This window comes from Dermacentor albipictus, chromosome 6 (genome assembly GCF_038994185.2).
Source record: "Dermacentor albipictus isolate Rhodes 1998 colony chromosome 6, USDA_Dalb.pri_finalv2, whole genome shotgun sequence".
Classification (NCBI taxonomy): domain Eukaryota; kingdom Metazoa; phylum Arthropoda; class Arachnida; order Ixodida; family Ixodidae; genus Dermacentor; species Dermacentor albipictus.
In genome coordinates this window covers 39,006,330-39,033,081 of record NC_091826.1, presented here as the reverse complement: position 1 = coordinate 39,033,081, position 26,752 = coordinate 39,006,330, and the positions used below count along the sequence as shown (strand labels likewise).

At 44.4% G+C, this 26,752-nt stretch overlaps 1 long non-coding RNA gene across 1 annotated transcript; it reads left to right on the top strand.

Moving 5' to 3' along the window:
* The first annotated feature begins 8,421 nt into the window (after positions 1 to 8,421).
* On the top strand, positions 8,422 to 18,622 carry LOC139060998 (uncharacterized). The gene is made up of 4 exons (XR_011515132.1): positions 8,422 to 8,543; positions 9,919 to 10,084; positions 12,519 to 12,590; positions 18,542 to 18,622. It is a non-coding gene; the product is annotated as an uncharacterized lncRNA (long non-coding RNA).
* Positions 18,623 to 26,752: the final 8,130 nt, after the last annotated feature.

The following is a 26,752-nucleotide window of genomic DNA, read 5'->3' as shown; positions in this document are numbered from 1 at the left end:
TTTTTGTTGCATACTTTTATTGGATTGGAGGGGAAGAAAACGGGGGAAAATGCAGGTGATCAAAAAGCAACTGACATTCGGAGCAGAAAAAGCATGCCCGAGTTGAACGTTCGTCTGCGCGCAAAGCTACCATTGGAGCCACATGAATGGAATGGGTTCCGAGACGACCGAAGGTAAACCTCGCAGCAAGAGCAGTCTAGAATGCACGAAAGGGGCCCGTTGACCATACCATTAGTTAACAATGTTCTCGAGTTCTAGCTTGTCCGTATATGTAATTGCCATTCACAGAATGCAGGTTTACCGCGGGCAGATAAACTTGACCAGCCGTGTTGGTGGTGCCATTTTGTGAAAAGTTTCACTATGGAGGGCATGGAACTGTTACCACAGTTAACTAACCGTATTCTACTTAACTGCTAGTGTAAAGCGTGGGCAGCGCTACAATTCACTATGTGCAATCCCTTTTGTTTTATTGCTACGACAAGAACACCTATGTAACACACGAACTTTTCACGCATTGTTGCTGGAAAAGGTGTTGGGAGGAGTTCCCACCAGTGTCTTTACTCCCTTCCACATTTACCGTAGCCTGGCATCTCCGCAAAGAGTAATATGCGTGTAGACAAAAGCTTGAACTTGCACCGACGGGATGTGACGTTTGGTGACAAAGTGCTCGTGGGCCATGGGTACTTGGTAGTTACCACTTGCCTGCGAGCGCTCGAGCCATTTAGAAGCTCGCAGGCAAGCAGTAACTACCCACGACTGCTCGGTCCGCACTTTCTGCATCGCTGCATTTGCTGCACAGATGCCACTGGCAGTACTTTACTGGTTCCAAATACTTGGGAACAAAAATTGTTTCTGCCAACTTTCATCTGGACTGATTTTGGCAAGTGTTGTGTTATATGTGTGTGCGTGTGTGTGTGTGTGTGTGTGTGCTTCTGACAAGCTAGTGGATTTTTTATTTTGGCTATGAAAATTGGAAAATTAAAAATGGTCCGAAGCACCAGGCATACAACTCTTGTTCAAAGCAATAAAAAAAAACGTTTTCTGTAAACTGCTCCTATCCAGACATGTCATGCAGACAAAATTTACGTGCTTTATGCACTCTTAAAGGGACCCTGAAACAATTTTGATGATTTTCTACAAACATACTGAGTCGTTAGAGTAGGTCCTTCTGATCATTAATTGACGCATCTAAGTGCTCTGCATGAAGCGTGTAATTTATTATAAGGTTTTAAAAATGCACATCGCTGCCGATCGCAGCACACTGCTTGGCGTAATTTTACGCCGCCCCTACCCATACGATGTCAGCGGGGCGAGCTATCCGATTGCCTGACCAGGGCTGGTGATCGGTAATTTTTCCAACTTTATAGCAAACAAATGATGTCCGTAATAGTTGGAATGTTAGTTAATTTGTTTTTATAAAAAGAAAGTAACAAAGAGAATGCACAAGAACAATTTTTCAGTACACTTAAGCACTTCCGGCACGCAGCAAGTGTCTGCTTGTGTTACAATGTGCTCCGTCTTTGACGAGAGCTCCGCCGTCAGTGTTGGTCTGTCTTTTCGCGAGCACCATGATTCGACTTTGTTGCATTGTGGACTGCAAACGTAGCGACTGGCAAAATGTCACGCTGCGACATCGCGTCCCTCTGCAATGCAGCACACGAGCGAACTGGCTGCAGTGCATTGGACTGCCACTATCCGACCGGCGCCAGGATTTGCGCGCTTGCGTCCATGACTTTACACCGAAAGGTTACTAACGCAATAGCGTTTCGCGAGTCTGGTGTTAGGGCAAACACAAGCGCAAGGGGACAGGGCCTGGCCGCTTGACTGTGCCGTTTAGCAGAAGCGCAAATGTGAATGGTCTGCACGATGCAGCCACCTGGTGGCACAGAGCTCAACCATACACAGTAGCAGTAACGAAATGTATTCTTCTTTGCTGCTGGTGTCAATTTTTCGCAGAAGTGTAATGATCAAAACGTTTTTGTAAATGTTTAAAATGTTTTGCACTTGGTTAGAGGAATATTGGCGCTTTGTTTGGCTGGTTAAGCTCTGTTCAAACAAGTGGCTGGACCATGCAGACCGATCACACCGCTCACGTACGTCTACACTAAAGTTCCTCCATCAGTTTGAGCTTACGCATCCAGCCACCTGCCGAAATGCCCAGCTTGCCTGTGATTACCGGAATACCAGACATGGAGACATGGAATACCAGACAGGCGGAGAGTTTGGAGAGGCTTCGCGCTCGCTCCTAGAGAACCAGAAGTCGACAACATGGCGTGCCATCATGACGCAGAGCCAGTGAAGGCGGAGCTTAGCCCCGATCACTCTGCGAACGAGTTGAGGGGAAAATGCATGACTGTGGAGGAGTGTAACTTGTAATCGTCCGTAGCTCTCTTAATATGAGACCTTTCACACAAATTGTGGTGCGAATTATTAACTTTAGCTGTACCCTACGCGTCTACAAAATTTGTCTGAACCGTTTCAGGGGCCCTTTAAGTATGCCACCAGTTTTCGAATAGGACTTTTGCAAAAGCCCCGTGAAACATGGCAAAAATTTAAGGGAAATTGAAAACTTGCATATCAAATTTTTCCATTTCAGACTTGCTGATATGAGCAGGTTCCACAACTGCTATATCCGCTTCCGTTGCAGAGCTCCGGACTTGTCAACTTTGTGCTAATACTTTTCTAACTTATTCATAATCCTTTCTTTTTATGCTGCAGACTCGTTGATGGCGACAGCAATGCATTAGACAACTACACGAAGCAAGGTTTGCTTTTTTATCGGCCGTGTAAGCTGCAGTAAGCATTCGCTTACTGATTAAGCATGGTGTCACTCACGCACAGACGTCACTCGCTTGGCCCAACACAGCGCAGGCAGAGGGGAGCGAACGCCTGGGCACTCCTCCGAAACTTGAGATTACACGACCGTACGCACCAGGCGCGCTCGGGTACACGGTGCATACGAAGCCATCAGCCATCTCGGCTCGCCCAAACTTTCCACCCGCCACAGATTACATCAGAAACCGCCGCGGTTGCTCAGTGGCTATGGTGTTCGGCTACTGTGCACGAGGTCGCGGGATCGAAACCCGGCCACGGCGGCGGCGCACTTCGATGGAGGCGAAAACACCCGTGTACTTAGATTTAGGTGCACGTTAAAGAACCCCAGGCGGTAGAAATTTCCGGAGTCCTCCACTACGGCGTGCCTCATAATCAGAAAGTGGTTTTGTCACTTAAAACCCCATAATTAAAAACAAAAATTAGTTACATCAAGGCGCGCGGGCTGCGTATGCGCACAGCCATGTGCAACCACGGCAGAGCTGTTAAGAACATTTGTGAAGAAACAGAAAACAGAATGACAATTTTGTAAAACATACTTTCTGTTCTCTGTTAGCGGGTGTTTTTTTCTGTGATCCCACTACAACGTTTGTTTTTCCACAATATTACAAGATTGTTGAAAATTTTATTCCACTAAGGGAGTAAACTTTTACTCCATGACTGCAGCTTCCACGTCGTGCTAAGCAGTCAAATTCTGGGATGCGGTTGTAAGAGCCTAAATGAGCACGCCACGTAGAACGTGCGAGACGTCACCACCCCCATGAAAAGACATCTGGCGTCAGGGCACCCGGAACTACGTACGCGATACGTCCAAGTATACAGTCAGCAGGCTTATATATATGCGTACTCTGAGGGGCACGATCTACCCTGATTGCAGCTGCGTCTTGTTGCGCAATAACACTTGCGCAATAATAATTGAGCCGTGTCTTAGTCAGAAACGAATACCAATTGGCTTCGCGCATACGAGAATTCGGATACCCAGTTTTTGCGCGCCAAAAACCACGATTTCGTCTTGAGGCACATCGTAGTAGGAGGAGGACTCCGGATTAAATTCGTTGGACTGGAAGTTGGGTCGATTTTATCTATACAAGGCTCAAGCGGGAGCGGAAAAAAGGAACACTAAATCAAATAAAACATAACAGTATAACTCGCTATGAAGCACTAAACGCACCGAACAAATAACTCTCAAGTAATTCCGCAAGGACACTGGATGCGAAAACTCTCCCGTGGTAGTGAATTCTCTGTCACTGTTCTGAGGGAAAAATAAATATTTTTTACTAAATGCAAACACGCACGAGCGCTCATGAGTGATCGTGTTTATTTCCCGTTTATCTTGCTGCAGCTGGTTTACACCGTAGGAAATAATTTAGTATAATTTTTCCTCGAGATAACTTTATGTAAGAATATTAAACGGCGCAATTTCCTTCGTGTTTCTAACTAGAAAATGCTATCACCCTGTGTAAGAGCCTTAAACGGCTAAACTTTCTTCGTGTTTCTAACAAGGGGATGTTATTTTGTTGCATCGATAAGGAAAACCTCGTCTTCAACACTCTGAGTATGAATATTGTCTTCTTCGTTGTATGCATCTTTTCGGTTATCTCCTTTTCCGATAAAAGGACCCCATATGGCTGTCGCAATTATGTTGTTTATGTATGCCACGGCAGCAGGCGAAGCTCGTGAGAAGCTGTGGGAAGGTTTCAGCCCTAACGCGAGGACCTCGAGTCGACACGGTTTTCCGAACGTGTCGACTCCAAATCCTCGAGTGCGCAAGACGCCTTGAAAGCTGGCTTTCCCGCAATAAAAGACATTGTGCGGAGAAGCCCAACTTCAGCCGAGACGATCGCACGCGTGAAATGCTTATCGCGCCGAATACGCCTGTCGTGTAGTGATCGCATCCGAGGGCGTTATCGTAGTGGTAGAAAGAGACCTCTTAGCCGGAACCTAAAGTGCCCCCTCCCGTCTTTGCAATTTTATTTTTTTTTCGTGTTTCGTCACATTTTGAATAAAGACATATATAATGGGGCAGATACTTGGAGAGTGACAAATAAGCTTGAGAACAAGTTAAGGACCGCGCAAAGAGCGATGGAACGAAGATAACCAGGCATAACGTTAAGAGACAGAAAGAGAGCGGTTTGGATCAGAAAGCAAACGGGTATAGACGATATTCTAATTGACATCAAGATAAAAAAAAATGGAGCTGGGCAGGTCACGTGATGCGCCGGTTAGATAACCGTTGGACCATTAGGGTTACAGAATAGGTACCAAGAGAAGGAAGACGCAGTCGAGGACGACAGAAGTCTAGGTGGAGCGACAGAGGACTAGGTGGGCTAGGAGGTAGGTTTTCAGCTGCACCAAATTTAAAGAAATTGTTTGTGGCAGATAGCACATTTCTAAGCCTTGAGCGAAATAGCACGATGCTGCGTCCATTACTTCTACGAGAAATAAAAATGCTTAATTGAATAATAATTACACAGTTCGGCTAATTAACTATATAATTAATTACATTACAGTTCAGGACTCAGAATTCTCAGGACTACAGCAGTTTAAAGGTATGAATCTTCAAGGTGTCCGACAAAATGTTCCAGGTATACTTTTGCGCTTAAAGCGCATCAAGCAGTGTTTTTATTAGGAAAAAAAAAGTAAGTGCCAGAACATCTTTATCGCAAATTTGACGGCGCATATCTCGAAACCACGGGCGCCATATCCTCCAGAATTCGTTCCAAGTCGATATGCCTTGCAGTCTCACTAACTACAATTCGTAGATTAAAATATGTGCCGTAAAGTAAATAGATAATGTGATTACGTTGATTAAGTTAAAGCGCGGTGAGATTGTCGTAAGGCACGATAGACTGGGCGTACCGCGTAACTTGTGCCAAAATTTCAAAAAATGTACACAAGTGATATATGTAACTGGACAGAATTGAACACTACGTGGCCAAAAAAACACGATTTGGTTATGAAACACGCCGTAGTGGGGGACTCGGGATTAACAATGTTGACTACCTGGGTATCTTTAACGCGTCCCCAACGCACTGGACACGAGCGTTTTTTTTTTTGCATTTCGTCCTCATTAATACATTTCTGTTATTACAGTCACTATTAGTTAACACAAAATATATTAGGTAACTTTGAAACTTTTAGTTTCGGCGGCCTCATCGTAACTGGGGGAAACTGAGGCGAGCTCTCCGCACAAGCCACATCAATTTTTCGGATCAGGGAAAAAAAATGCGATTACCCGTGAAACGTGATAGCGCGCTGGCTGCTCACTGCTCGGTGACGTAAGCAGAACGTCGCCTCGACCAACGTTACTAGATTACCTCTTTCTAGTAACGGTGGCCTCGACAGCGGTGCCGGCCAGTCCCACATATGCAGTGATCCCATGTCGACGTGAAAGAGGTTCGTTGAAGAGCGGCACGGCGAGGAGTTACGGAGTCGCCATCTGTCGGAAGCGCCTCCCTTGCGTAGTATGAGGGATCACGCGGCGCGCTCATCATAGGTTTCGCTTACGGCGCTCAATAAAAACACCATGGACGCGGCAGCCCTCCTGGACATCTTTGTAAGTATTCTCAAAACTAGGGAAGTTTTTGGCTGTCGATATAGTAATCTTGGGCAAACTGAACACAGAATCGTTTAAAGACGCTACCCCTTTACCGAATACGTACAGTGAACGCCACTGCGCTTGGTCGCCGCGATGGAGTCTCCCGAACCGGCTTCTTGCGTGGAAGGTAGGCAAACGCTGGGAGTAAACTATGTGAAATATGTTCTTATAGTGGGCTGTCTGTATAACCAAATGGAGCATAACAGAATGAAGCTTCAATGCGGCGATCGCACGGGTTCGCAGCGACCGAGTGCGCGTCTGCATGCATGTCCGAACACAATGTTCTGCTTTCGCTGTGAGCGCGTTTTCGCACCGTGCCGTGAGCTTCAGGCCGCAGCATATGACCATTTGACAGCACACTAGCAACCATTGTTGCGTGGGCGCTATCAGAACTGTTCAAAAATAATTACGTTATAGGGACTTCGACGCCTACGGCGACTGTGATGTGCCGTCGTGACGATTCAATCTTTTCTTGTCTTCTAGATTCTTGGTCGTTTCAATATTATTTCTCAAGTTGCATTGCATTGTATGTTTATCGGTCTTCTCAGCGTGCGATTTCCCTCTGCTTCTTTTTTCGTAATCCAGTGCATTAATTCATAACGCAAACATGACCATATATGCCATGCCTTTCTTTGATGCGCTTCTTACCGCTCCTTTACCAATCTGGTGAACTTGCCAGAATCTAGTATCAACAAGTTCATAGACCTAATAAAGCGTCATGACATTAGCGGGGCAGCGGGCGAGCGTCTCAGTGCGCGTTTTCTGCTACTCACCGAACATCGCGAAAAAATATTCCTCGCGTCTGTGCTTGTTGCATACCCGAGTTGTAGCCGATGACTGTCTGCTGGTTCTATGTTTCGCCAGCCAAGCTTCACGCAGCTCCTTGCCCTGCGGCTAGGTGTGAATAAGGCTGACACCGGGCTCCGTTGCATTACGTCCGGCACTGCGGCACCGATCTAGCCTACCATGCTGCATGCCTCCAAAGGCAGCCAATACGTATTATAGTACTTTCAAATGTTGTCAAGCAGACACCCAAGGCGGTAAAGCCTCAACACTTAATCAGAACCGCGGCGCAGGAGGGACGTTTAACTTTCGTTTTCAGCTCGCTTCGGCGCTTCCGACGCGGCCGCTGTGTCCACGTGATCCCTCATATCACGTCACGCCGACGGTGGCGCCAGCTTTTCCAGTGGTGGAGCTCGCCCCCAATATGTACACACTGTTATGCACACTGTCACACACTCGGTGACCCAAGTTGGGTCGATGGTCGGTTTCGAACTCTAGCTGTCGCTTAGCAGGCCGATGCGCTAACCATTCGACCGTAAATCGACTACCCGGGAAGGAGGAAAACGGTTAGATACAAATGTAGATACATACAAACGTGCATTGATGTAGCCCCGGAAAGTGCGTGAAGTACCCAAAAAATTCTAATTAAAGCTATAAAGGCATTAAAGTAGGCCTAATTGCTTGTTATGTGCACGTGTTTCACATCCTCCTTCTGCTGTCATCGTCGCCCACCATGCTCCTATTTCTCTCCCTCGTCCCCAGCGCAGAGTAATTGGCTAGAGGAGTGTACCTCAGGCCCGCCTCTCTGCATTTCGTATCACTAAACTTCTCTCTCTCTCTCGCTTCGATGCGTCCCGCAATGAACTACGTGCACATCAAAGAAAGAATAAGATAAAGATTGTACTTAATTTACAGTGCATTCGTTACACTCATTTGAACAGGTCGCCGAACCAACTCTGTAACGCGTTGTGAACAGAAACTACAATTTGTGTCGCTCATAAAGCCGCAAAGAACGAAACGCGATGACGTTCGAAAAATTTTCATTTTCAAAAAAGGCGCCTGCGACGCCCGACACAAGTGTGGAACAATAAAGGAAGAATCAAACACAAAACAACGGTGCGTGCTTAGTTATAGAGTAAAAAAGTGATAGCAACTAAATAATAAGACTAATTATTTAAATAGGCGTTTATAAAGCACGAAATGTCAAGTGACGTAGGATAAAATGTGAGCGAATGTGCGGTCCTGCTGGCGTCGGTGCTGGGAAGCCATTTGCCGGAGGTGTTTCGTCTTCGGTGCGGTGCACGTCGTACTTCAAGAGTCCTCGTCTGAGGTAAATTATCGGCTAAATCGTTGCCCGATAGTTTGCTCGAACTTTGAACTGTTGCAGCAGAATCTAATCTTGTCCGTTTATGCTTTACTGATTACGTACGTTAGCACCTTGTGCGTTACCGGGGGTGACTCTGAAGGTCAGCAACGTGCTAGTTTCGACCATTCTCGTTTAGTGCAGCAGTTAGAACGCTCGCCTAAGTCCCAGCGAGGGTGATCTTGCACGAGCAGGAGACTATGTACTCTGTTTGTTTTTGAGGCCTAACCGTTTCCAGGTCGCGGCAGAGCGTGGGGTAGAACCGTGCATTGAGCGCAGTCATGCATTAGTATACTGCCGTCATATATATGTATATCCCCTACGAGCTTCGCAGATCAATTTTGCCTTGGCTAAATTGAGGGTTACGTACGTGCCCCCCCCCCCCCTCCCACCCTCTTTTTTTTTTTTGGCATAAGTGCACTGCGCCGGCGATAGCTGAAAAATTCCCTAGTGCCGCATTAGAAAAAGGCGACGTTACTCACTTCGTCGTAGACCATGCCATTCGTGTACTCACTTCTCAGGCTTACTCAGGCGACGTTACTCACTTCTTCGACCACGCCATTCGTGTCGACTGACCACGCCAGTCGACACGAATGGCGTGGTCACCCGCTATTAACCTTGTAACGCCTAACGTATTATATACGCTACGCCGAAATGTAGATCAAATGTAGAGCAAAATGTAGATCAAAGTGCTGGAAACTTAATGCAAAGCCAGTAGCTGCGTTTTCGGTAGGCTGTAGTGAAGCTTTAGCTGTGTGTAGTTCAACAAACCAATAACTAATCGCTATACTGATCAAGTTCTAACACCCGCCGTGGTTGCTCAGTGGCTATGGTGTTAGGCTGCTGAGCACGAGGTCGCGGGATCGAATCCCGGCCACGGCGGCCGCATTTCGATGGGGGCGAAATGCGAAAACACCCGTGTACTTAGATTTAGGTGCACGTTAAAGAACCCCAGGTGGTCGAAATTTCCGGAGTCCTCCACTACGGCGTGCCTCATAATCAGAAAGTGGTTTTGGCACGTAAAACCCCACATTTTTTTTTAAAGTTCTAACTCGAATTGTATTTCGTAGCTTTACACACACACAAACACACACACACATATGCACACTTCATGGCCAGAAATACAGGGAAACAACTTGTTCCTTCTTTTTTTATGTGGAACCGTGTTTGATCATTGCCGGGTTTAACTCACTAGCACTCACTGCATCTTAAATATTGATCTCTGTAGGGCACCTATGTTGGGAAACCCCATCCTTTGAGAGCGGGAGTGATCGATGTCGGAAAGCCGTTCAAACCACAGCAGTTTTCAGCCTTTATATCACTTTCTCTCTCCTTTTTTTAGCGTGTGGCATCATGTCGCAGCTGGCACGACCGCAGTTCCACGGTCTCCTGAAGAGCTACCTTCGGAAGCACATAGCCATCTGCCTAACCCTGAGTGCCATCGGTGGTGTCGCTTGGCGCTACCTGGTGGTCAACAAGCGAAGACAGCGCTACGCAGACTTCTACAAGTACGAGAACCCTTTGCTGTACAGTGGCGAGAAGTTTGTGCCACGTGGTTCTGCTTGACTGAATATGTAACCGATTATGGAGAGAGAGAGAACTCGTGAAAGTGGTTGGTTGGGGCACACTTCCAGTGACCGCTATACTCGTGTACAACTTTCTGTGGCAACATAGAGAAAGTTGCTGGGGCGGAGCTTCTACATCTGTGTCACTGCACCAAGTGTTCTGGCAGCATTGAAATTGTTCTGCTTCTTGGAACACATGCTAAAACAGAGTAGCTTCCTCGTGTGACAGTTCTGTATTTGCCCAAACGTGGACAAACAAAAAAAGCAAGAAAATAAGTCTAGTTTAACACTCAGTGGTGTAGATTGTCTTAGTTTGCTGTTTAGATGTTTGTGTTTGCTTTCTTTTCCCCCGCCTAGATGAACACGGATGATAATTTTTTTAAGGAACGCTCTTACTTGTACGCACTTTGTCTCTGTGACTTTCCTGTAATTGCCACAGAAAGACAAAGTTTTTGGCGAGTATGCTATGGGCACCTTGTGCCTGAAGGTTTCCACAGTTAATAGCAGTGCGATGACACTTCGGAACGCTTATTGTAAGGCAAGGGTCGCACTCGAACTCAGCAGCATGAGTATTATATCGAGCCTGGGGTTTGGACTGAACAAAGCTCTGTGCTTAGCACTCAGATAACACTACACTTAACACTCTTGGCATATGGAAGGTCAGTTAACATTTTTTTTTTTGCTGCCCTATTGGCTGGTGTCGGCAACAGTGGTAGGATAAATGAAAGCGTCCTCTAGCCGGCGCTGGGTATTTAGGCTCATTGACAAAGGCTCCAGCTACTAAACCACACTTTGCCTTTCCTCTTTTGCTGTCACATTCCAAAACGCAGTTCTCGAGAGACTCTGATATATATAGCAGCTCACCTCTGTCATTATGTGATGGAAATGAGTGAACGTAACTGGCTGCCATGTTTATATGAATTCTCCAAGCTGGAGAGTTGTGTATTTGCCCCTATAATCTTACCTTGTAACGCAATACTTGCCATGTAGTTAATGCAAAAACTTCAGTCTCATTACTATTGCCAACACCTGAAGCATGCTAAAATCTGTATTGGCAGCTGTGAGGATGTGCTTGCTGTTTGTTCTGTGTTTATTTCTTTCTTTTTATTTTTTAAATTAAGTGGTTTTACGTGCCAAAACCGCTTTCTTTTTTAGATGGAGGGGGTGAGGGTTACACCTGTGTCAGGCAGATGTAAGATGAATGCGACATAGAACCTAGTGCTGTGCTACAGCAAGCAACAAATATATGAAGATACAGCTTCCAAGCAAGAGTTTAAACTATGGAAGCTTCAAGGTAACCTTTCTAACAGGAACAAGTTGATGCCTCACTGAGTCTTTAATTGAAATTTGGGAATTTACATGCCAGAAGCACAAATTGATTATGCTGATTTACATGCTGTAGTGGGAGACTCCGGATTCCATTCAAAGCTGTCCTTCCACATCTTCTACTACTCAGAATGCATATTCCAAATAAAAAAGGGGCCACATGAGTCTCCTATAGCTGTACAATGGAAAAATTGTCTAATAAAGGTCAAGTGAAAAATCAATATCTGATTTGTGACTGCAACAGTTGAATGTCTTTAAGTTGTTTATCAAACACCAATAAGGCAGGTAGGTAGGCTTCATTAGATCCAGCTATTCCAAATACTTCTTTTAAACACTGTGACTGTGCACAGATGTAGAAAAAATTAATTGGGAGGCATTCGGAATTGAAAACACTGAATGACTCTTCAGTGTACATGTATAGAAACAGCTCGAGTAGTGCAAACTGGCCACGAGCGGCAGACTTTGCGCTTGCGTAATCCAATTTCTTGCTTTCCTCCAAGGCTACAAAAGGGCACTTGAATGCAGTTTGGCCACAGCTCTTGTCTTCCAATTACTTTTGTCCACATCTGTGCATCAAAAGTACTTCAGTCTGCTTACAGCAAGCAGTCAACACAAGAATCCAGACCAAAGGCACAAACCAGCACGCATAAGAGAGCTACTGTACATTGCATCTTGAGAAACTTGATTGAGCTGCATTGGCAAGTAAGCCGCTGAGTTTGAAATCCTGTCCCGCTCAGAAAATTAACACTGAAAAGGCATGTAGTGGTTCGTCAACAGCGTTTTGCTATTAATGGGAACTTTCCAGTATGTGGCTTCAGTGTTCCTGCTTAGTCACATTTGATGGTACTATTGCTTTTCGCATGACACTGCATCCCGGGCAACACCTAAGTCAAGCAGTGTGCATTCTGTCACTTCTTGTCCACAGGAAGTGATATCACCCGCAGTTGTAGACCCAGGATATGGCACCTAGTTGATTTTCTTGTGGCCAACTTTCATACCATTACTCCAGCCATTCACTATGTGCGACTTTCTTGGGCTTTTATTCTTTTAGGAACTATGATGCAGAAGCCGAGTGCGAGAAAATGATGGAAATTGGTGTGCTACCGCGCTATGGGAATTGACAGTAAGTAAACTCACCTTTTTTCTTTCTTGGGAGAGGGAAGTGAGGGGGGAGATAATATATTCTACGTGTTTCGCGGACATGTACTATCGAGTTCGGTATGAGTTGCAACAAATGAGCCAGAGCACTCTACGGGTCAAGCTGGTGATGCTAACATGTGACGCACTGTACAAAAAATAGAGGAGGTATTGCTGCTCTAGCAATGTACAACCTGTGTGCTTTCCATCATACACTTTCTTTGGATCTGTTGTGCCGATATCCTGAAGCGATAACACAGCAGTCCGTTAAGAAGTAGTGATGTGCCATGATACACACTATGCTAACCAGCTGACTAAGCAAGAGAAGGCAAGCTTCTTGGCACGTGAGCGTGTTTTTGTTTCGCAGTGGGCTCATTACGAGAGTCGACAGGTGGACCAAGTTAATCTGTAGCTCTTTACTACTGTGTCTCTCATAATCCCAGTGTTGCTTTAGGGCGTTAAAGGCCAACTGCAGTGAAATTCTGGACTACATAAGAAGTCCTGTTTCAGATAATTTAGGCACACAGTAGCCTCTGTGGAAATTTTTACGCTTGAAGTGCGAGTGGGTGCTTCACAAAACCGTCACAAAAATTGATGTCTTACGTGCCGAAATTGAAATAAAACGCCGCCGTTACCAGTAACCAGTAGTGTTGTATGATTTAAACAGTAGAAAACCAGTGCCCAAGCCATCTGCTTCCCTTGCTTGTATACCATTCTCGTGTATTGGCAAACAGTTCCTGCACGTCTGCTAGCCGCAAAGTTAGTACTCTGCTAGCTGCTCTGTGTATTGTGCCCATGCTGTTGCGTGCTCGCATTGTTTTAATGCGAAGTATTCTCACAGTCAAGTTGGTTTTCTGTATCTGGTTGTCTACTTTCAACAAGCAGAGCCTCAGCTAGTTATGTCTCCGCTCGAAGATGAAGAGCACTTTGGGATTACCAAGCTAAAGACAACAATATTGTCCCGTGTAATGCGGACACGACCCACATGTGGAACAGTTACACTACATTGGCCAAAATTGGGCACTCTACAGTCTAGCGTGGCTGGTGCTGGAATAGAACATGTCCTATCTTATGCCGGATCCACTGGAGCAGAGTGCATCACATGCTAGATTGGCTGACCAGTAGTAGGCTGGCCTATATATATACAGTTCAGGTTCACTGAAGCTAGCGTGTGGAGTTTGCGCCTTTGACAAACAGCAAAGTGCTTACTAGCCGTGCACTTGCGCTGTCGCAATAATTGATCACCATGCTGCTGCAGGCTATGTTTAACGCACTGAACCATACAGAGGATAAAATTTTAGCGATTTTAGCGTCTCCAGCGGGACGTATCGAACATCACCGGAAACACTGGAAACACCGGACTGCGTCCATGCCTTTAACCTGCTTTAACGTTAGCTACCGTAGGAGTCGACTGGTTAGACTACTGCCATATGTTGTAATGGATGAGATGTAACCGAGGGTCGGCACGGCCGGGCTGGAGGGGTCTACTCTCTAGCTCGGCTGTGGGCCCGGTGCAAAGTGTGTGTAAAGTCACGGCCAGGCAGGCCGGACTCCAGCCGTGGTAAAGTTTCAGCCGTTTCACTCCAGCGGCATCACATTCCTGCACGGCTTGCCGCCATACCTACATCATCCTCACTGCATCACATTCTCCTTCATGACAAATGCAGCATATGGCTCCTGCTGACAGTGCTTCTGGCACTGTTTCAAAAAAGTTTTTGTTAGTCTATTTTGACGCATCCGATGCAGAAACATGCGGAATGTCTCGAAGATGATGCGCTACTGGAAGTGGGCGCTTAAGAATATCGCCTATTAATGCAACTTACTTTCACTTTTGGTGCACTATTGCGGCTTATAGTAGTACTTATAGTCATCCCAAGAAAGCGTTTGGCAAACAGATCTTGCATGGGTAAGTCTGTGCTTGCGAAATGCAGCCTGTGCAGCTTCATTAAGTGCAGTTTACATGCTTTGTGCACGTTGGTTGGTCCGCGTCGCACTTGTCTGCTGCGGTGCATGCTTTCACCCTGAAGGCTGGGACAGGAAAGATGTGTTCGGCCTGCCTCTGCTTGTACTGCACAGTCATCGCTCATATTCGAGTGCGTGTTTGAGCACCCAATTGCCATGCAACACATCGGCATTCTTGCAACAGTGCAAATTGTGTGCAACAAGAAAACATGCTGAGAGAAGCACCCATCAACCTCCAAATGTTGAGCATGCGGGACGCCTCGGCACGTAAGTGCCACTGAGAGATCAGCAGTTGTGTACGGTTCTGGGACTTTCGCCATATCCACATCACTACCACTCACTGCCAGCTGCACACATCGTCTGCTTAGGCGCTATTTAAAGGCTGTTAATAGGAAAATTAGACAGTTAAAAGCTTCGCGGCTTTGCCAAGATTACATTGATAGTATATGCAATAGTATATGCTAAGCATCACCCAGGTGAATCTACTTGCAGTTGACCTTTAAAACCTGCAAGTTATAATCTCAGGCCGATTGAGAATAAAGTGCAATGACATCCTGTGGTTCTGTAGAGGGCTCCTCGAAGAATACAGAACACTTTATATTTAAAGTGCAGCTCTTAGGCGCCCCCAATCCTGCGACAAGCGTCGTCGTTGTCCCTCGGCGTCCTTGTAACCGAGCGAACAAGCACAGCAAAAGGATGAGAGTGAACGGGAAGCGCGGATGAAAGACAGCAATAGCGAAGGGAGCATGAAGAGGAAAATGGAGGAGTAGTGCGCAGTGGAACCAGTAGGCGGAAAATGAAAGGCTTTTTTTGCGTCAACGATAGCGACGAGATGGCGCCAGGGTAGCATGCGTCGTCTTCATGGAAACAAAGTGCTGCATGAGCAGAAGTCTGATTGCGGCAGCTGCTGAGAATCGCACCCACATGTCACCGACGTGCTGCCTCGCAATCACCTGATTATTGAAGCAGTTGTGCGACACTTCGCTCCGTTGCAGTGTGCCACAAGAGAGATTGTCTGTGTCAGCCAATATATCGCGAAATAAAAACATGTACACAGCTGCACTCAACTTTTACATTAGGGAATACCGTAATCGTCCATGAACTTATATCGGGGACTTTACATGAGGGATGGGCAACAAGGAATGGTAGAAATAAGTACATTGGGCATGACTTGGAGCATCGGCCTCTCCGAGAGCAGCTTCGGGGATTAGGAATACTATAGGGTCCTTCGTTTTCGGGTAAACCTCCCATGGGTAGCCTTGAACTTTCCGCTGTAGCCCAGTAGCTGTGGTGCTGCATTGCTAAACTCGAGGTTGCGGATTCAATCCCGGCCATGGCAGCCACATTCCGATAGAGGTGCAGCGCAAGAACGCCTGTGTACTGTGCATTTGGTGCACATGAAAGAACCGCATCTGGTAAAAATGAATCCGGAGCTCTCCCTCCCCTCAGGCATACTTAATAATCAAGATTGTGGTTGTGGCATATGAAACTTCAGAATTTCTAGCTTTTCATTTTTGGTTAAAACCGGTAGGGTCTCAGACATGCTCTAGGGACAGAGGAACGACAACACAGTAGTGCAAACAATCGCAAGAGCATTTATTGCGCCTTTCGTACACTAATGCCTGCTAGCCAAATTGCTATGCACAGACCATGCCAATGGGTGCGCAATAAATCTAGGAAGTCCGACTCACTGCGAATGGATATGTTCGCCTCATGCTGGTACCAGTGCATGGCCGTTCGAACGATCGTGTTCGTCCATTCCGATGTCCTGCTCCTAGGCCTTGCGAGACACTCACAGAAGCATGGATCGATACACGTGTGTAATGTCTGCGCTGCTTGCCAACCCCGAGCCAAAGATCAAGAGCTCACTCCCTCTCGCGGCCATCTAATCCCGCCATTAGGTGGCATTAGCAGTGCAGCACTCGCACCGTCTCTTGTAATATGTTGCAACTACACGACCACTGCTGGCACTTAGCTATGGGGAGAATCCAGATTCCAGGAGATGCAAGAACCATGCGAGGAAAACATCAGGGGGTGCTTGAGAGTCAAGCATCCCCACATACCCAATAATTTCCAAGTTTAGCATCCTGAATAAGGTTTATGAAAATTCGGCTAAACCCAATTTCTCCCTGGCATTCACCCCAAAGCACATATTCTAAAGGATGAGTTTAAAGGATATTTACTAGAATGAAGCCCCAAGAAGGGCACTCATGTGCTGACCTATTGACAAGATGCTACTTCCCCGTTACATCAACCTAGCAAACACAGTGTCTACGTTGCTGTGTATTGTGAACGATAGTTGTTAAGAGGATGTTTTCCTGACTGTAATGTGTGTTCAAAACTCTGGCAGGTACAGGATGGACACAGAAATGATGAAAATGCAAATAATGTATCTAAAGAATACCTTGTAATTGTAAGCATCACACTTCATACAGAGCATGCTCGCGTGCACTATTACTTTTGCTTTTTTTTCCTTTGTTAAAGAAAAAAGTGCAGAGAACATTATTAAGCAAGAGATCGCCAAGCGTGCCTTTTTCTTTTGTTTAAGCAGTTTGTTTAAAAAGTGCTAACAGTGATTGCCAACAAACATTTCTATAAAATAAGTTTGTTGCATGACTTACGAGCAACTCTTTGCAAGTACATATATCATCCTGTTATTTCGCTTGTTTAAATAAAATGTGTCGAAAAGGGGAACATTGCCAGTGCTAATCGCTAGTGAAAGTTACCAGGAAAACCCTGGCTGCACCAGCCAAAAAAATCCCTATTTTCCCCAGTATCTCTTTTATAGCAAAGCTGTTTATAGCTAGGTTCTGGCAGATCTAGTCTCCGTGGACGTAGACCAACTATTTTTCATACGTCGGCCGATCCCGAAGATAGTGAAATAGCAGGCTGACCCGCGGCGAAGTTGAAGCAGGCATTAAGTACTCTCCAAACGTGGACCATTCCCGAAGAGAGTGCAATGCTGGGCCGACTCACGCTGGAGGTGAAGCAGGCGTTAAGCACTACCCATACGTTGGCCGATCCCAAATATTGTGCAATACCGGGCCGACCTGCGGCGGAGGTGCAGTTTGCCAGTAAGCGGCCCACATTCACAGCTTTGTTGGTCATCCTTTTTCACAGAGTGGAAAGGCACTGAATTTTTAAATGTGGTACAGGATTTTAAGCCCCATTTTAAAAAAAAGAAACAATCCCTAAAACAAAGCGCCCTACTTATAGACCAAATGGGGCATCAAGCAATCGTACACACCGGTGTACTATGTGTACTTTGACTTACAGTGATGCACAGTTTTTATTTATCCCTTTGCCCTTTGTAATCTAGTCATCACTGCCTTGAGTATGCATTGATTTAATGAAGTACGACTATATTAATCTTTTATTTAAAGAAGTGCTCTAGATTTCCCAACACATATTCATTCAACGTGTTGATAACCTCGAAGCAACGAAGTCAACTGTACACCTTGCTCAGTTTAACAATGTTTATTTATAAATGTAGGAACATTGTGGGATATTCTATATTTGAGTTCAGGTAATGAATGCCATTTACCTGTTAGTCTGCCATTCCCATGAAGCAACACAAGATGCATTCAGCGGGCTTTCCGTCTACGATAAGTGCATATAAATGCAACAGTTACATCTTTTGCAAAATGGTGTTATTTACACAAGCTAGTTTACTAAGTGCTTTTAATTTTAAGAAATTCCTAGATTTGACAAAATACTTATTTACGACTTTCTTTAGTCAAAGTTTAACTGGAGTTTTACTAGATTGTTTAGTCATTACACTTAACCTCAATATAGCAAAGTAAAACTAAAATGTTTCTTCCCAATATGAGCACGTAACAAGTGTGTACTGAACGATTATCATGCAACGGAGTTATTTTCGTGCCATATACAAATTTGTTATAATAAGCTTTTACATTAGTTTGTCAGTCTTTCTCACAGCCTCCTTTTTACAGTAACTCGATTCTTTATTTGCAGGGCATCCACAGCTGTTGCCATCCACTGCTGCTGGCGGGGCCACAGTATGGTGTAGATAATAAACTTATCACGTCAGACCAAGAGTTTCGTTTCCTTTTATAGAAGCTATTGCAAAAGGCTCACGTGCAGCCACAATGCCTCAGTCTCCCAGTTCTAGGAAAATGCACTTCAGTGTGCTGGTTCAGCAGCAAATAGTAACATTCGTACTGAGTCATGATTTATCGCACTTATGCAGCAGCACAGTGAAAAGCGTATAGTAGATGTCTTGTTGGATGCAGCCTGCCCTTCTAAGCGGCAAAGTGTCATAGAGCGTGTGTGTTACAAAAGAATGAGGAATTAGGGTCACTAGTCAAAAACATTTACACTTTCGAACCCAATTCTTCTTAGAATGCAGTGAGCACAATTCAGTGATTGGTTCATATGTGTAGCATGTGACATTGCGGGGCACAGACAAATTCAGGGCTTCGTACCATGCATGCATCCTGCTGATAGTGTTGGGTGTCACCTGTACCATTGGTGCCGATTTGAGCATACACGTGGCAACACTAGACCGTAGCATGTGATGTAGTGGGTGAAGTTTATCCGCTCACTATGTTACGTGCTACATATACAATGTTGTGTTGGCTGCGTTGTGAACAAGGAACCAGTATGCATGCCAAAATATCAAATTTTACGTGGGCAGTGACCTTAATTATTTACTTTTTGTAACATGCCACCTGACCATGCAAGCTTTTGTTGAACTTATGGGCATGCATGCCACAAGCTTTCGTTTACATAAGAGAAATTACCTTTCCAAAAATAAATTCAGTTCGCTCATATTATTCTAATTTTTCTTATTGATTATGCAGCAGATAGCATCTGTGTCGTTACTTTTAGTGTGTCTCTTTTTCACACATTAAAGCAGAATTCTTCGCGATCAGAGGCGCCATCTCAAAATTAATCCACTCCCTAAAAACATGCACCCCGAATTCTTCAAGGAAAGGAGGGCCGAGCGGTCCAAAGCCCTACATCAGAAATTCCACGCCTTCAATGACGTAGTCTATGTCGACACAGCAGAATACATAGAATGCAACTGTATGACCCTTGCAGTGGTGGACTCCTCAGGTCAAATACGCGCTGGTGGTTTAATCCGCACTAGAAGCTCTGAAACAGCGGAAGAGGCGGCTATCGCTCTGGCAATAGCCTCTACACATTGTCATTACATTATTAGCAATTCCAGAGCAGCAGTACGCAATTTTCCGAAAGGTCAGGTCTCGGCTCCCGTAAAACACATACTAGACACCAACCAACACCCACGACTAATCCAGATCATTTGGGCACCAGCACACTCCTCCCTACCCTGCAACGATGTCGCCCACACCGCTGCTCGAGGACTCGTCAACTGAGCACCCGGACGGCTCGCACTAGGATCAGAGAGGGATTGCATGGTCAGTTACCAGGAAATAACTCGGCACTACAGGTCAGCCAGGGCAGTGTACCCGCCAGCACACAAATCACTGAACAAGTGACAAGAAGCTTGGAGACAACTTCAGACAAACACCTACCCCAACCACGTAGCTACTACTACCCGGACCACTACTGCTATCACTACTACTACCCGGCCACAACGAATACATGTAACATGTAATGTAATACATGTAACATGTTAACGTGAATACATGTAACCTTAATACATGTAACCATTGTAAGAAAAAAAGCGGGTCTGTTCCATATTATGTGGTCGTGCCCAGCAGAAAATCACACAAATCTCGATATAAGTAATACTGAACAGTGGGGAGGCCGTGTTGCTCAGCTCCGACCCTGACCTGCAGGCCAAGGTCATCAAAAGAGCTGAAGAAGCCGCCCAGGCCCAGGGGCTCGTGGCTGCCTAACAACAAGGTCATCCATCAATACCTTGTTTTCAAATCAAGTCTTTACTCACTCACACATTGTTTTGCGCTGTAGTAGGTCATGAATCAGCGTACTTGAGCCACTAATGCTGTATCTACGCTGGTAAGACGAGTTCCTGCTGTAAAACGAGGATTGTGCTGGCAAAAGTCATCCTTAACAATAATTTATAAATGCCCAAAATTTGTGGATGAGTGCAAGGCACTCCTTGATGGGCTGAAGAGTGGCTCCATGGAGGACCTGCCATATTTACTCAGCTCTAACGTGCGCATTTTACAGCGAAGATGCTAGCCTCTAATTGGTTGAGCTTTTTTGTGGCATGCTTACGCAAAGACAAACGGCAGCTGGAAGGCTTTGTCTTTGAATTTTCGCGTAACAGAATAATGTTTTCTCGTACATTCGAATTACTACAATCCGATGCTATCATGTGTGCAGGTTGTTTATGTTGTACTTTACAAGTTTTCTGATGCATTTTACTTTGAGAAATTAGTTACATAACGTATTTGCGCTAGGCGGAGCACCTACAAGAATGATGTATGCTGTGCTAACGGTACTGCCACCTAGTGGCTGCAGCCACTAGACCGACCTCAAACAATAGCTGGGAAAGGGCTTTGTCTTTGAGTTTCCACATAACAGATTTACATTTTCTCGTACATTCGAATCACAATCTGAAGCTATCGTGTCTGCTGTGTGTGTAAGTCGTACTTTACGCATCTTATGCAATTTACTTTTAAACATTCATTTAGTTCAATAATGTGCTTGGCGGAGCTAGGGCGCAGAAGAATGAGGATATGTATATATATATGTGCAGCACCTCAGCAACGTGCATGCACGCGCGATATACGTCGCTTGTGGTGGCAGTGCTTGCTTAACCATGTGTAACGTCATCTAACGTTGGCAACAGCTTCGCCGTACATCCACTTTAGCTGGGTGGAATAGAGGCAGATTGATTTTTTTGCTAGAAAAAGCTGCTTAAAACGACGCTCGGTATATTTGAGCACGAAGAACTGCAATAGTGAAAAAACTCGTTGATGGTTGCTGGCATATTACTTTTCTTAAATCTGTAATCTAATCATTAAGTCGGCACTTGTCTTGACTTTTCATTAACACAACTCATTAGTCAACCAACGCGATCCATGGAAACTTCTGCCAATATACGAGACTTACTTTTAACTAACAATCCTGATATACTTTCCTGCATAACTCATGAAGGAGGCATCACTGACCATAATGATATCACCTGGTGCGTCAACTGTTTTTGCTATCAAAAAGACACTTGCCAAAAAGAAAATAACATATTACAGTAAAGCCAATTTTGATGCAATAAACACTAAATTAACAGCTTTTTCTGATCAATTAGTGCACGAGTTTCATACGCACTCCATTGAACAGAACTGGGCCCTCTTTAAAACCACCTTCAGTCATCTCATCGACAAGTTCATTCCTATGTTATCCATTTCCTGCAAAAGTAGTCTTCCTTGGTTTACCAACAAGCTTTGGTGGCTCAATAACAAGAAGGAGAGACTTACAGGCAAGCCAATCTGATTGGTCTCGCGAGTGCTCATGGCAAATACAAAGTATGTGAATAGCCTTATAAGGCATTGCTAAAATCTATTCATTGTAACTTTTTTTGCTCATGACTTGCCACCCATGCTAAAGAATAATACTCGTCGGAACACCGCGCTCGTCGGTTTTGGCGTGTGGTGAATCCTGGAGTTCGTGCTGACATCAGTCTTGCTCATTCTAGTGATATTCCCATTCCCGATTCAGATTGCTCTAAACCTCTCAATGATACATTTGTAACAATTTTCACTCACGAAAACGTTAACTCATTGCCTACATTGAGGGCATTAGTGGGAATCACTATGCACAAGGTAGTCATCTGTGAGCCTGCATGGTGTTTTATCTCTACTAACCAATCTTAACACGTCCTTTAGCACCGATCATCTAGGCTTCAATAATAAAATTTTAAGGAATAAATCGTATAGTATATTTTTCCATGTTAACTGCTCTGTTTTCCCAGTCACCATCAACTGGCTGCACTCCTAATGATTGGCGCACAGCTAAAATAATACCTATCTCCAGATCAGATGATCATGCTTCTCTGCTTTATTATCGTCTCATCTCCTTAATCAGCACTATTTGTGAATTAGTCAAACATATGCACAGTCAAGTCATCAATTTCCTTGAAGACCATAATATTATTTTCAAGCATCGGCATGGCTTTCGCAAGGGCTACTTATGCAACACATAACTTGCCGGATTTATTAACGACATACATACTTTGATAGACGCCGAGTTTCAAGTTGACGCAATATTTTAAGATTTTTTAAAGGCATTTGATGAAGTTCCACATCAGAGGTTGTTACTTAAACTTTCACAACTTAACATTCACCGAAATATAATTGCATGAATCACCGATTTTTTCTCAGCTAAAATTCAATTTACATTAGTTAACAATTCTAACTCATGTTATGCTGATGTTTGGACTTCCTCAAGGTAGCGTACTTGGACCTTTACTCTTTCTAATCTACATTAATTATTTAGCCAGTTGCGCGATGTCAAGGATTGCAGATGATTGTGTAGTTTACTGATGTGTAACATGTAACACTGATACCCACTTACTGCAAACTGACCTAGATACGATATGTGCATGGTGTTCTAATTGGTTAATGCCATTAAATATTTCCAAAACTAACCTCATGTCTTTCACCAATAGGCCACGAATCCCAACCACCTACACCCTTGATAACGCTGTAGAACTCGCCAGAACTTACAAGTACCTTGGTATTAATCTTCAAACTTATCATGGTATAATCATATCAACATTACCCTTGCTTCCACTAACCATGCATACTCTCGGACTTCTTAAACATAAATTAAAAGAAGCCCCAATGCATATTAAAATCTATAGTGCTCATCACATTAATTTGTCCCAAACTAGAATACACGTCTGCCATTTGTGATCCCGAACTAAGTTGTATCGTCAGTAACATTAATGCCTTGCAAAATCATGCTGCGCGTTTGATTTTTTTCTGATTATTCACGTTACACCAGCGTCACCTAATTAAAGTATAAGCTGCGTTGGACAACTTATTATTTCGCCATAAAATTTCCCGCCTATCACTTTTCCATAAGCTCTATCACCATTCTTCATTTCATGATGATTTCTTTCAGTCACCACAAGCTATTTTTCCATGTCGTGACCATCCATATTAAAGCCAATTGCATTAATTGCTTGTCATCACATTATGCATATTCATTTTTACCGCACACAATAACTGAATGGAACACCTTAGCATCAGAAATTGCCACTGAGCCCGACTTAGCTAGCTTTCAAGATCTAATTCGCTCACGAGTTGCCACCTAATCTTATTTTCGGACTTAACAGTGTTTCTTCTCTCTTGCTCTTGTGTGATGCCTGTTGAGGTTTGTTTTTCATTACAGCTATCTTATGTTCTCCTTATATGTACTAATGTTTTACGTGCAATATTTGTGATTCATCTTGTATAATACCTATGTTTCCACACTTACTATTTCTTTCTTTTTTTTTTCTTGTTGTACTAATACAATATGTAACCAGTGCCCCCCCCCTCCCCCCTCCCTCCATGTGATATCCTTGTAATGAGAGCCTTTCGGGGTATCTTGGATAAATAAATAATTCACACGCACGCCGATGCGGGGGTGCTCATCTGCTAAACGAGTTGTCCACTAGTGTCGCTTTTATCTGTTCCGCTTGATGGCGCAAACCACCGCCCTGTTCCGAAGGGGACGCTCATAGCATCCATCCACTCTTGCATCCGTCTGCTACATCGGGCGGCGCTGGAATGAGAACGCCGGTTCCGACCGGCTGCTGTTCTGCTTCTTTATTCTATGGTTCTGCTGCCACGAACAGAAAGCCACGAACAGAGAGCATATTTGATGATTTCATTCTACGGTATCACAGCACTCTGAAGGGTCGCTTCGCTCCTAAACTGAGTGCCCGAAACTGGATTAAGCCACACCACTACATTGTTTTACATTTCCTTATCCTTATATTTTCCTTACCCAATTTGTAACGTGGGCTTAATTCTCCGCGTATTACAGCTGAAAAACCATGCAGCGTGACCGTTCATGAACGAAATGATAACCGCACGTTATAAAACTTAAGAGTTGCCCCGTGAGTTCATAAAGCGAACTGCCGCACACATCTTCGCTGCATACGTTTCTTTTGCACAACCGTTGCATGCTGACACTGTGCCTTGGTAGCTTGAAAAAGATAGAGTTCGGTCACCTGTAGCGACGAATTTACGTGACACAAAGCAGAGCAGAGTTTTATTGCATTGGGATACCTGTTGCAAGCCTTCAACTCCTGTCGACAAGAAACGAGACTTAAAAATTACGCTCACCTTTCGTTGAAACAGCACCGATCCATTTCTCACGCACATGCGTCGCAGAACATTCTTGGAAGCTTTCGCAATAAGATCCTATGTCTTGCTTATACTTAAAATAACGATAATCAACGGTGTAGTTTACTGTAACATGGGAAGTTATTGGAAAGCTGCATGCAGCAAAGGCTAAAGCAAGCTGCCGTCTGTTTCGCAGTGTGTATGTATTCGGCTGCATAGTTTTTCCCCCTTGTCTGCGGTAAACATGTATAACGTATTTTTAAAAATATTTTTTGATATATTATTATGCGTTCAATTTCTTTACGATTTTTTCATAGAAATTTTACATTACATTCCGTTTAATGGAAGCAAGAAGAAAAAATTGCCGTCCGCGCGCTAGCTGTACTCGGCGCGTTTCTTTTCTGCACAATTTCTCCTCCTCTAGCTCACTTTTTTAATACAAAACATTAGCAAATCTCTTTTTATTTCTTATTTTCGCGAATTTGCATTGGCACATAATAAAAGGAACATGCATCGCGGCCGAAATACCGGCACGACTGCTGGAGCAGCAGACGACGTTTGAGCAACGCCAGCGTAATTCGTAGGTCCTGTCCATAGCGGTATGGTTCTGTCCACAGCATATTATGGGCATAGTGCATTTATACTTTCTTCAATCATTAAAATCTAAGCGCATGCTCCAGTTGAGAGCACGTTTGCATCGAGTAGATACAGTATCTTCCAGCAGGGTCACTGGATTTTGAGGAATAGATTCAAAAGAAGAAAGGATAATGAAACATTGCCCGTCTAGTGAAAGTTAGACTGAAACAATAATTAATCGATTGCATACTAGATTAACTTGAAGTAGCAGCATATTCTACCACTGCTCTTTGCAAGGACACCGAGTCTTCAACTAGAAATTTGACTGCATTGAAAACTGCACCCTAAAAATGACGCGAGAACACACTAAAAAACGTGGCGCATGTGTAAGACCACTTGTCACACATATAACCGCTGACATAGTTGTTCTCATCTTTGGGCAATCCAATGTAGAAGCCTCAAGAAAGAAGCATTGCTTACAGAATTGTCAGACACCCTATGTTAGTGCAATACGAGCTTCATGTATCACTCACTACTTTACTTTTGAAAAACACTTGTGCTTTTGTGCACAGGTAGAGGCATTTCATGTGGTCCAGCCACCATGTAAGCAATACCAGTGCACACCTTTACCATTATGAAGGCTAATTCAAAGGGCATTTCACATGCCAAGCTAGCGGCGAGTTGCATCGTGGTGTTTTAGGTGCTCCCAGGATTTCATGTATCACAAGGTGAACTGGCAAACTGGTTAGTCAAGCATTAAGTGAGCACCTCCTTCACAACTGCTGCAGAGTCTATAAAGAAATGCTCAACACAAGTGGTCAGCACAAAAGAGTACACATTGCAGTCTATACAGTGATAAAAAACTGCTACAAATTGACGACAGTTACCGAGTGTAAATAAATTCCCTTCTGTGGTTTTATCGTGCTGGTGACTGCCGAAACAGGAAGTTTTTTTTGTAAAGACTGGTGCTCATTAGTTGTCGGTGCACATTTGATTAAGAGGAGAGTTAATTGACCAGTAGCGCGATTGGATGTTTATCCTTTTTTTTAATTCCATCTGCCGGATAATTCGATCAATTCTGTCACACTGTCTAATGTATAGAGTTTTATTTTGCTCTGTGCTTTGGCCCTACCATCCATGTTGGCATGTGAAGAGCTCTACGCATCAATAAATAACGAGTATAAAGTGTATATAGCATCCGTGTAGCGGCACATACAGATGTTAGAAGTCGAGTGAACCCGATGTGGTGGCATCATTATGTTTACTGTGATCATATTTAGTGTGCCAGTCAAACTTGCCTCTACATATTGCACCTTCCAGTATGCAATGGCACAAAAATATCTATCCGAACACAGGCATG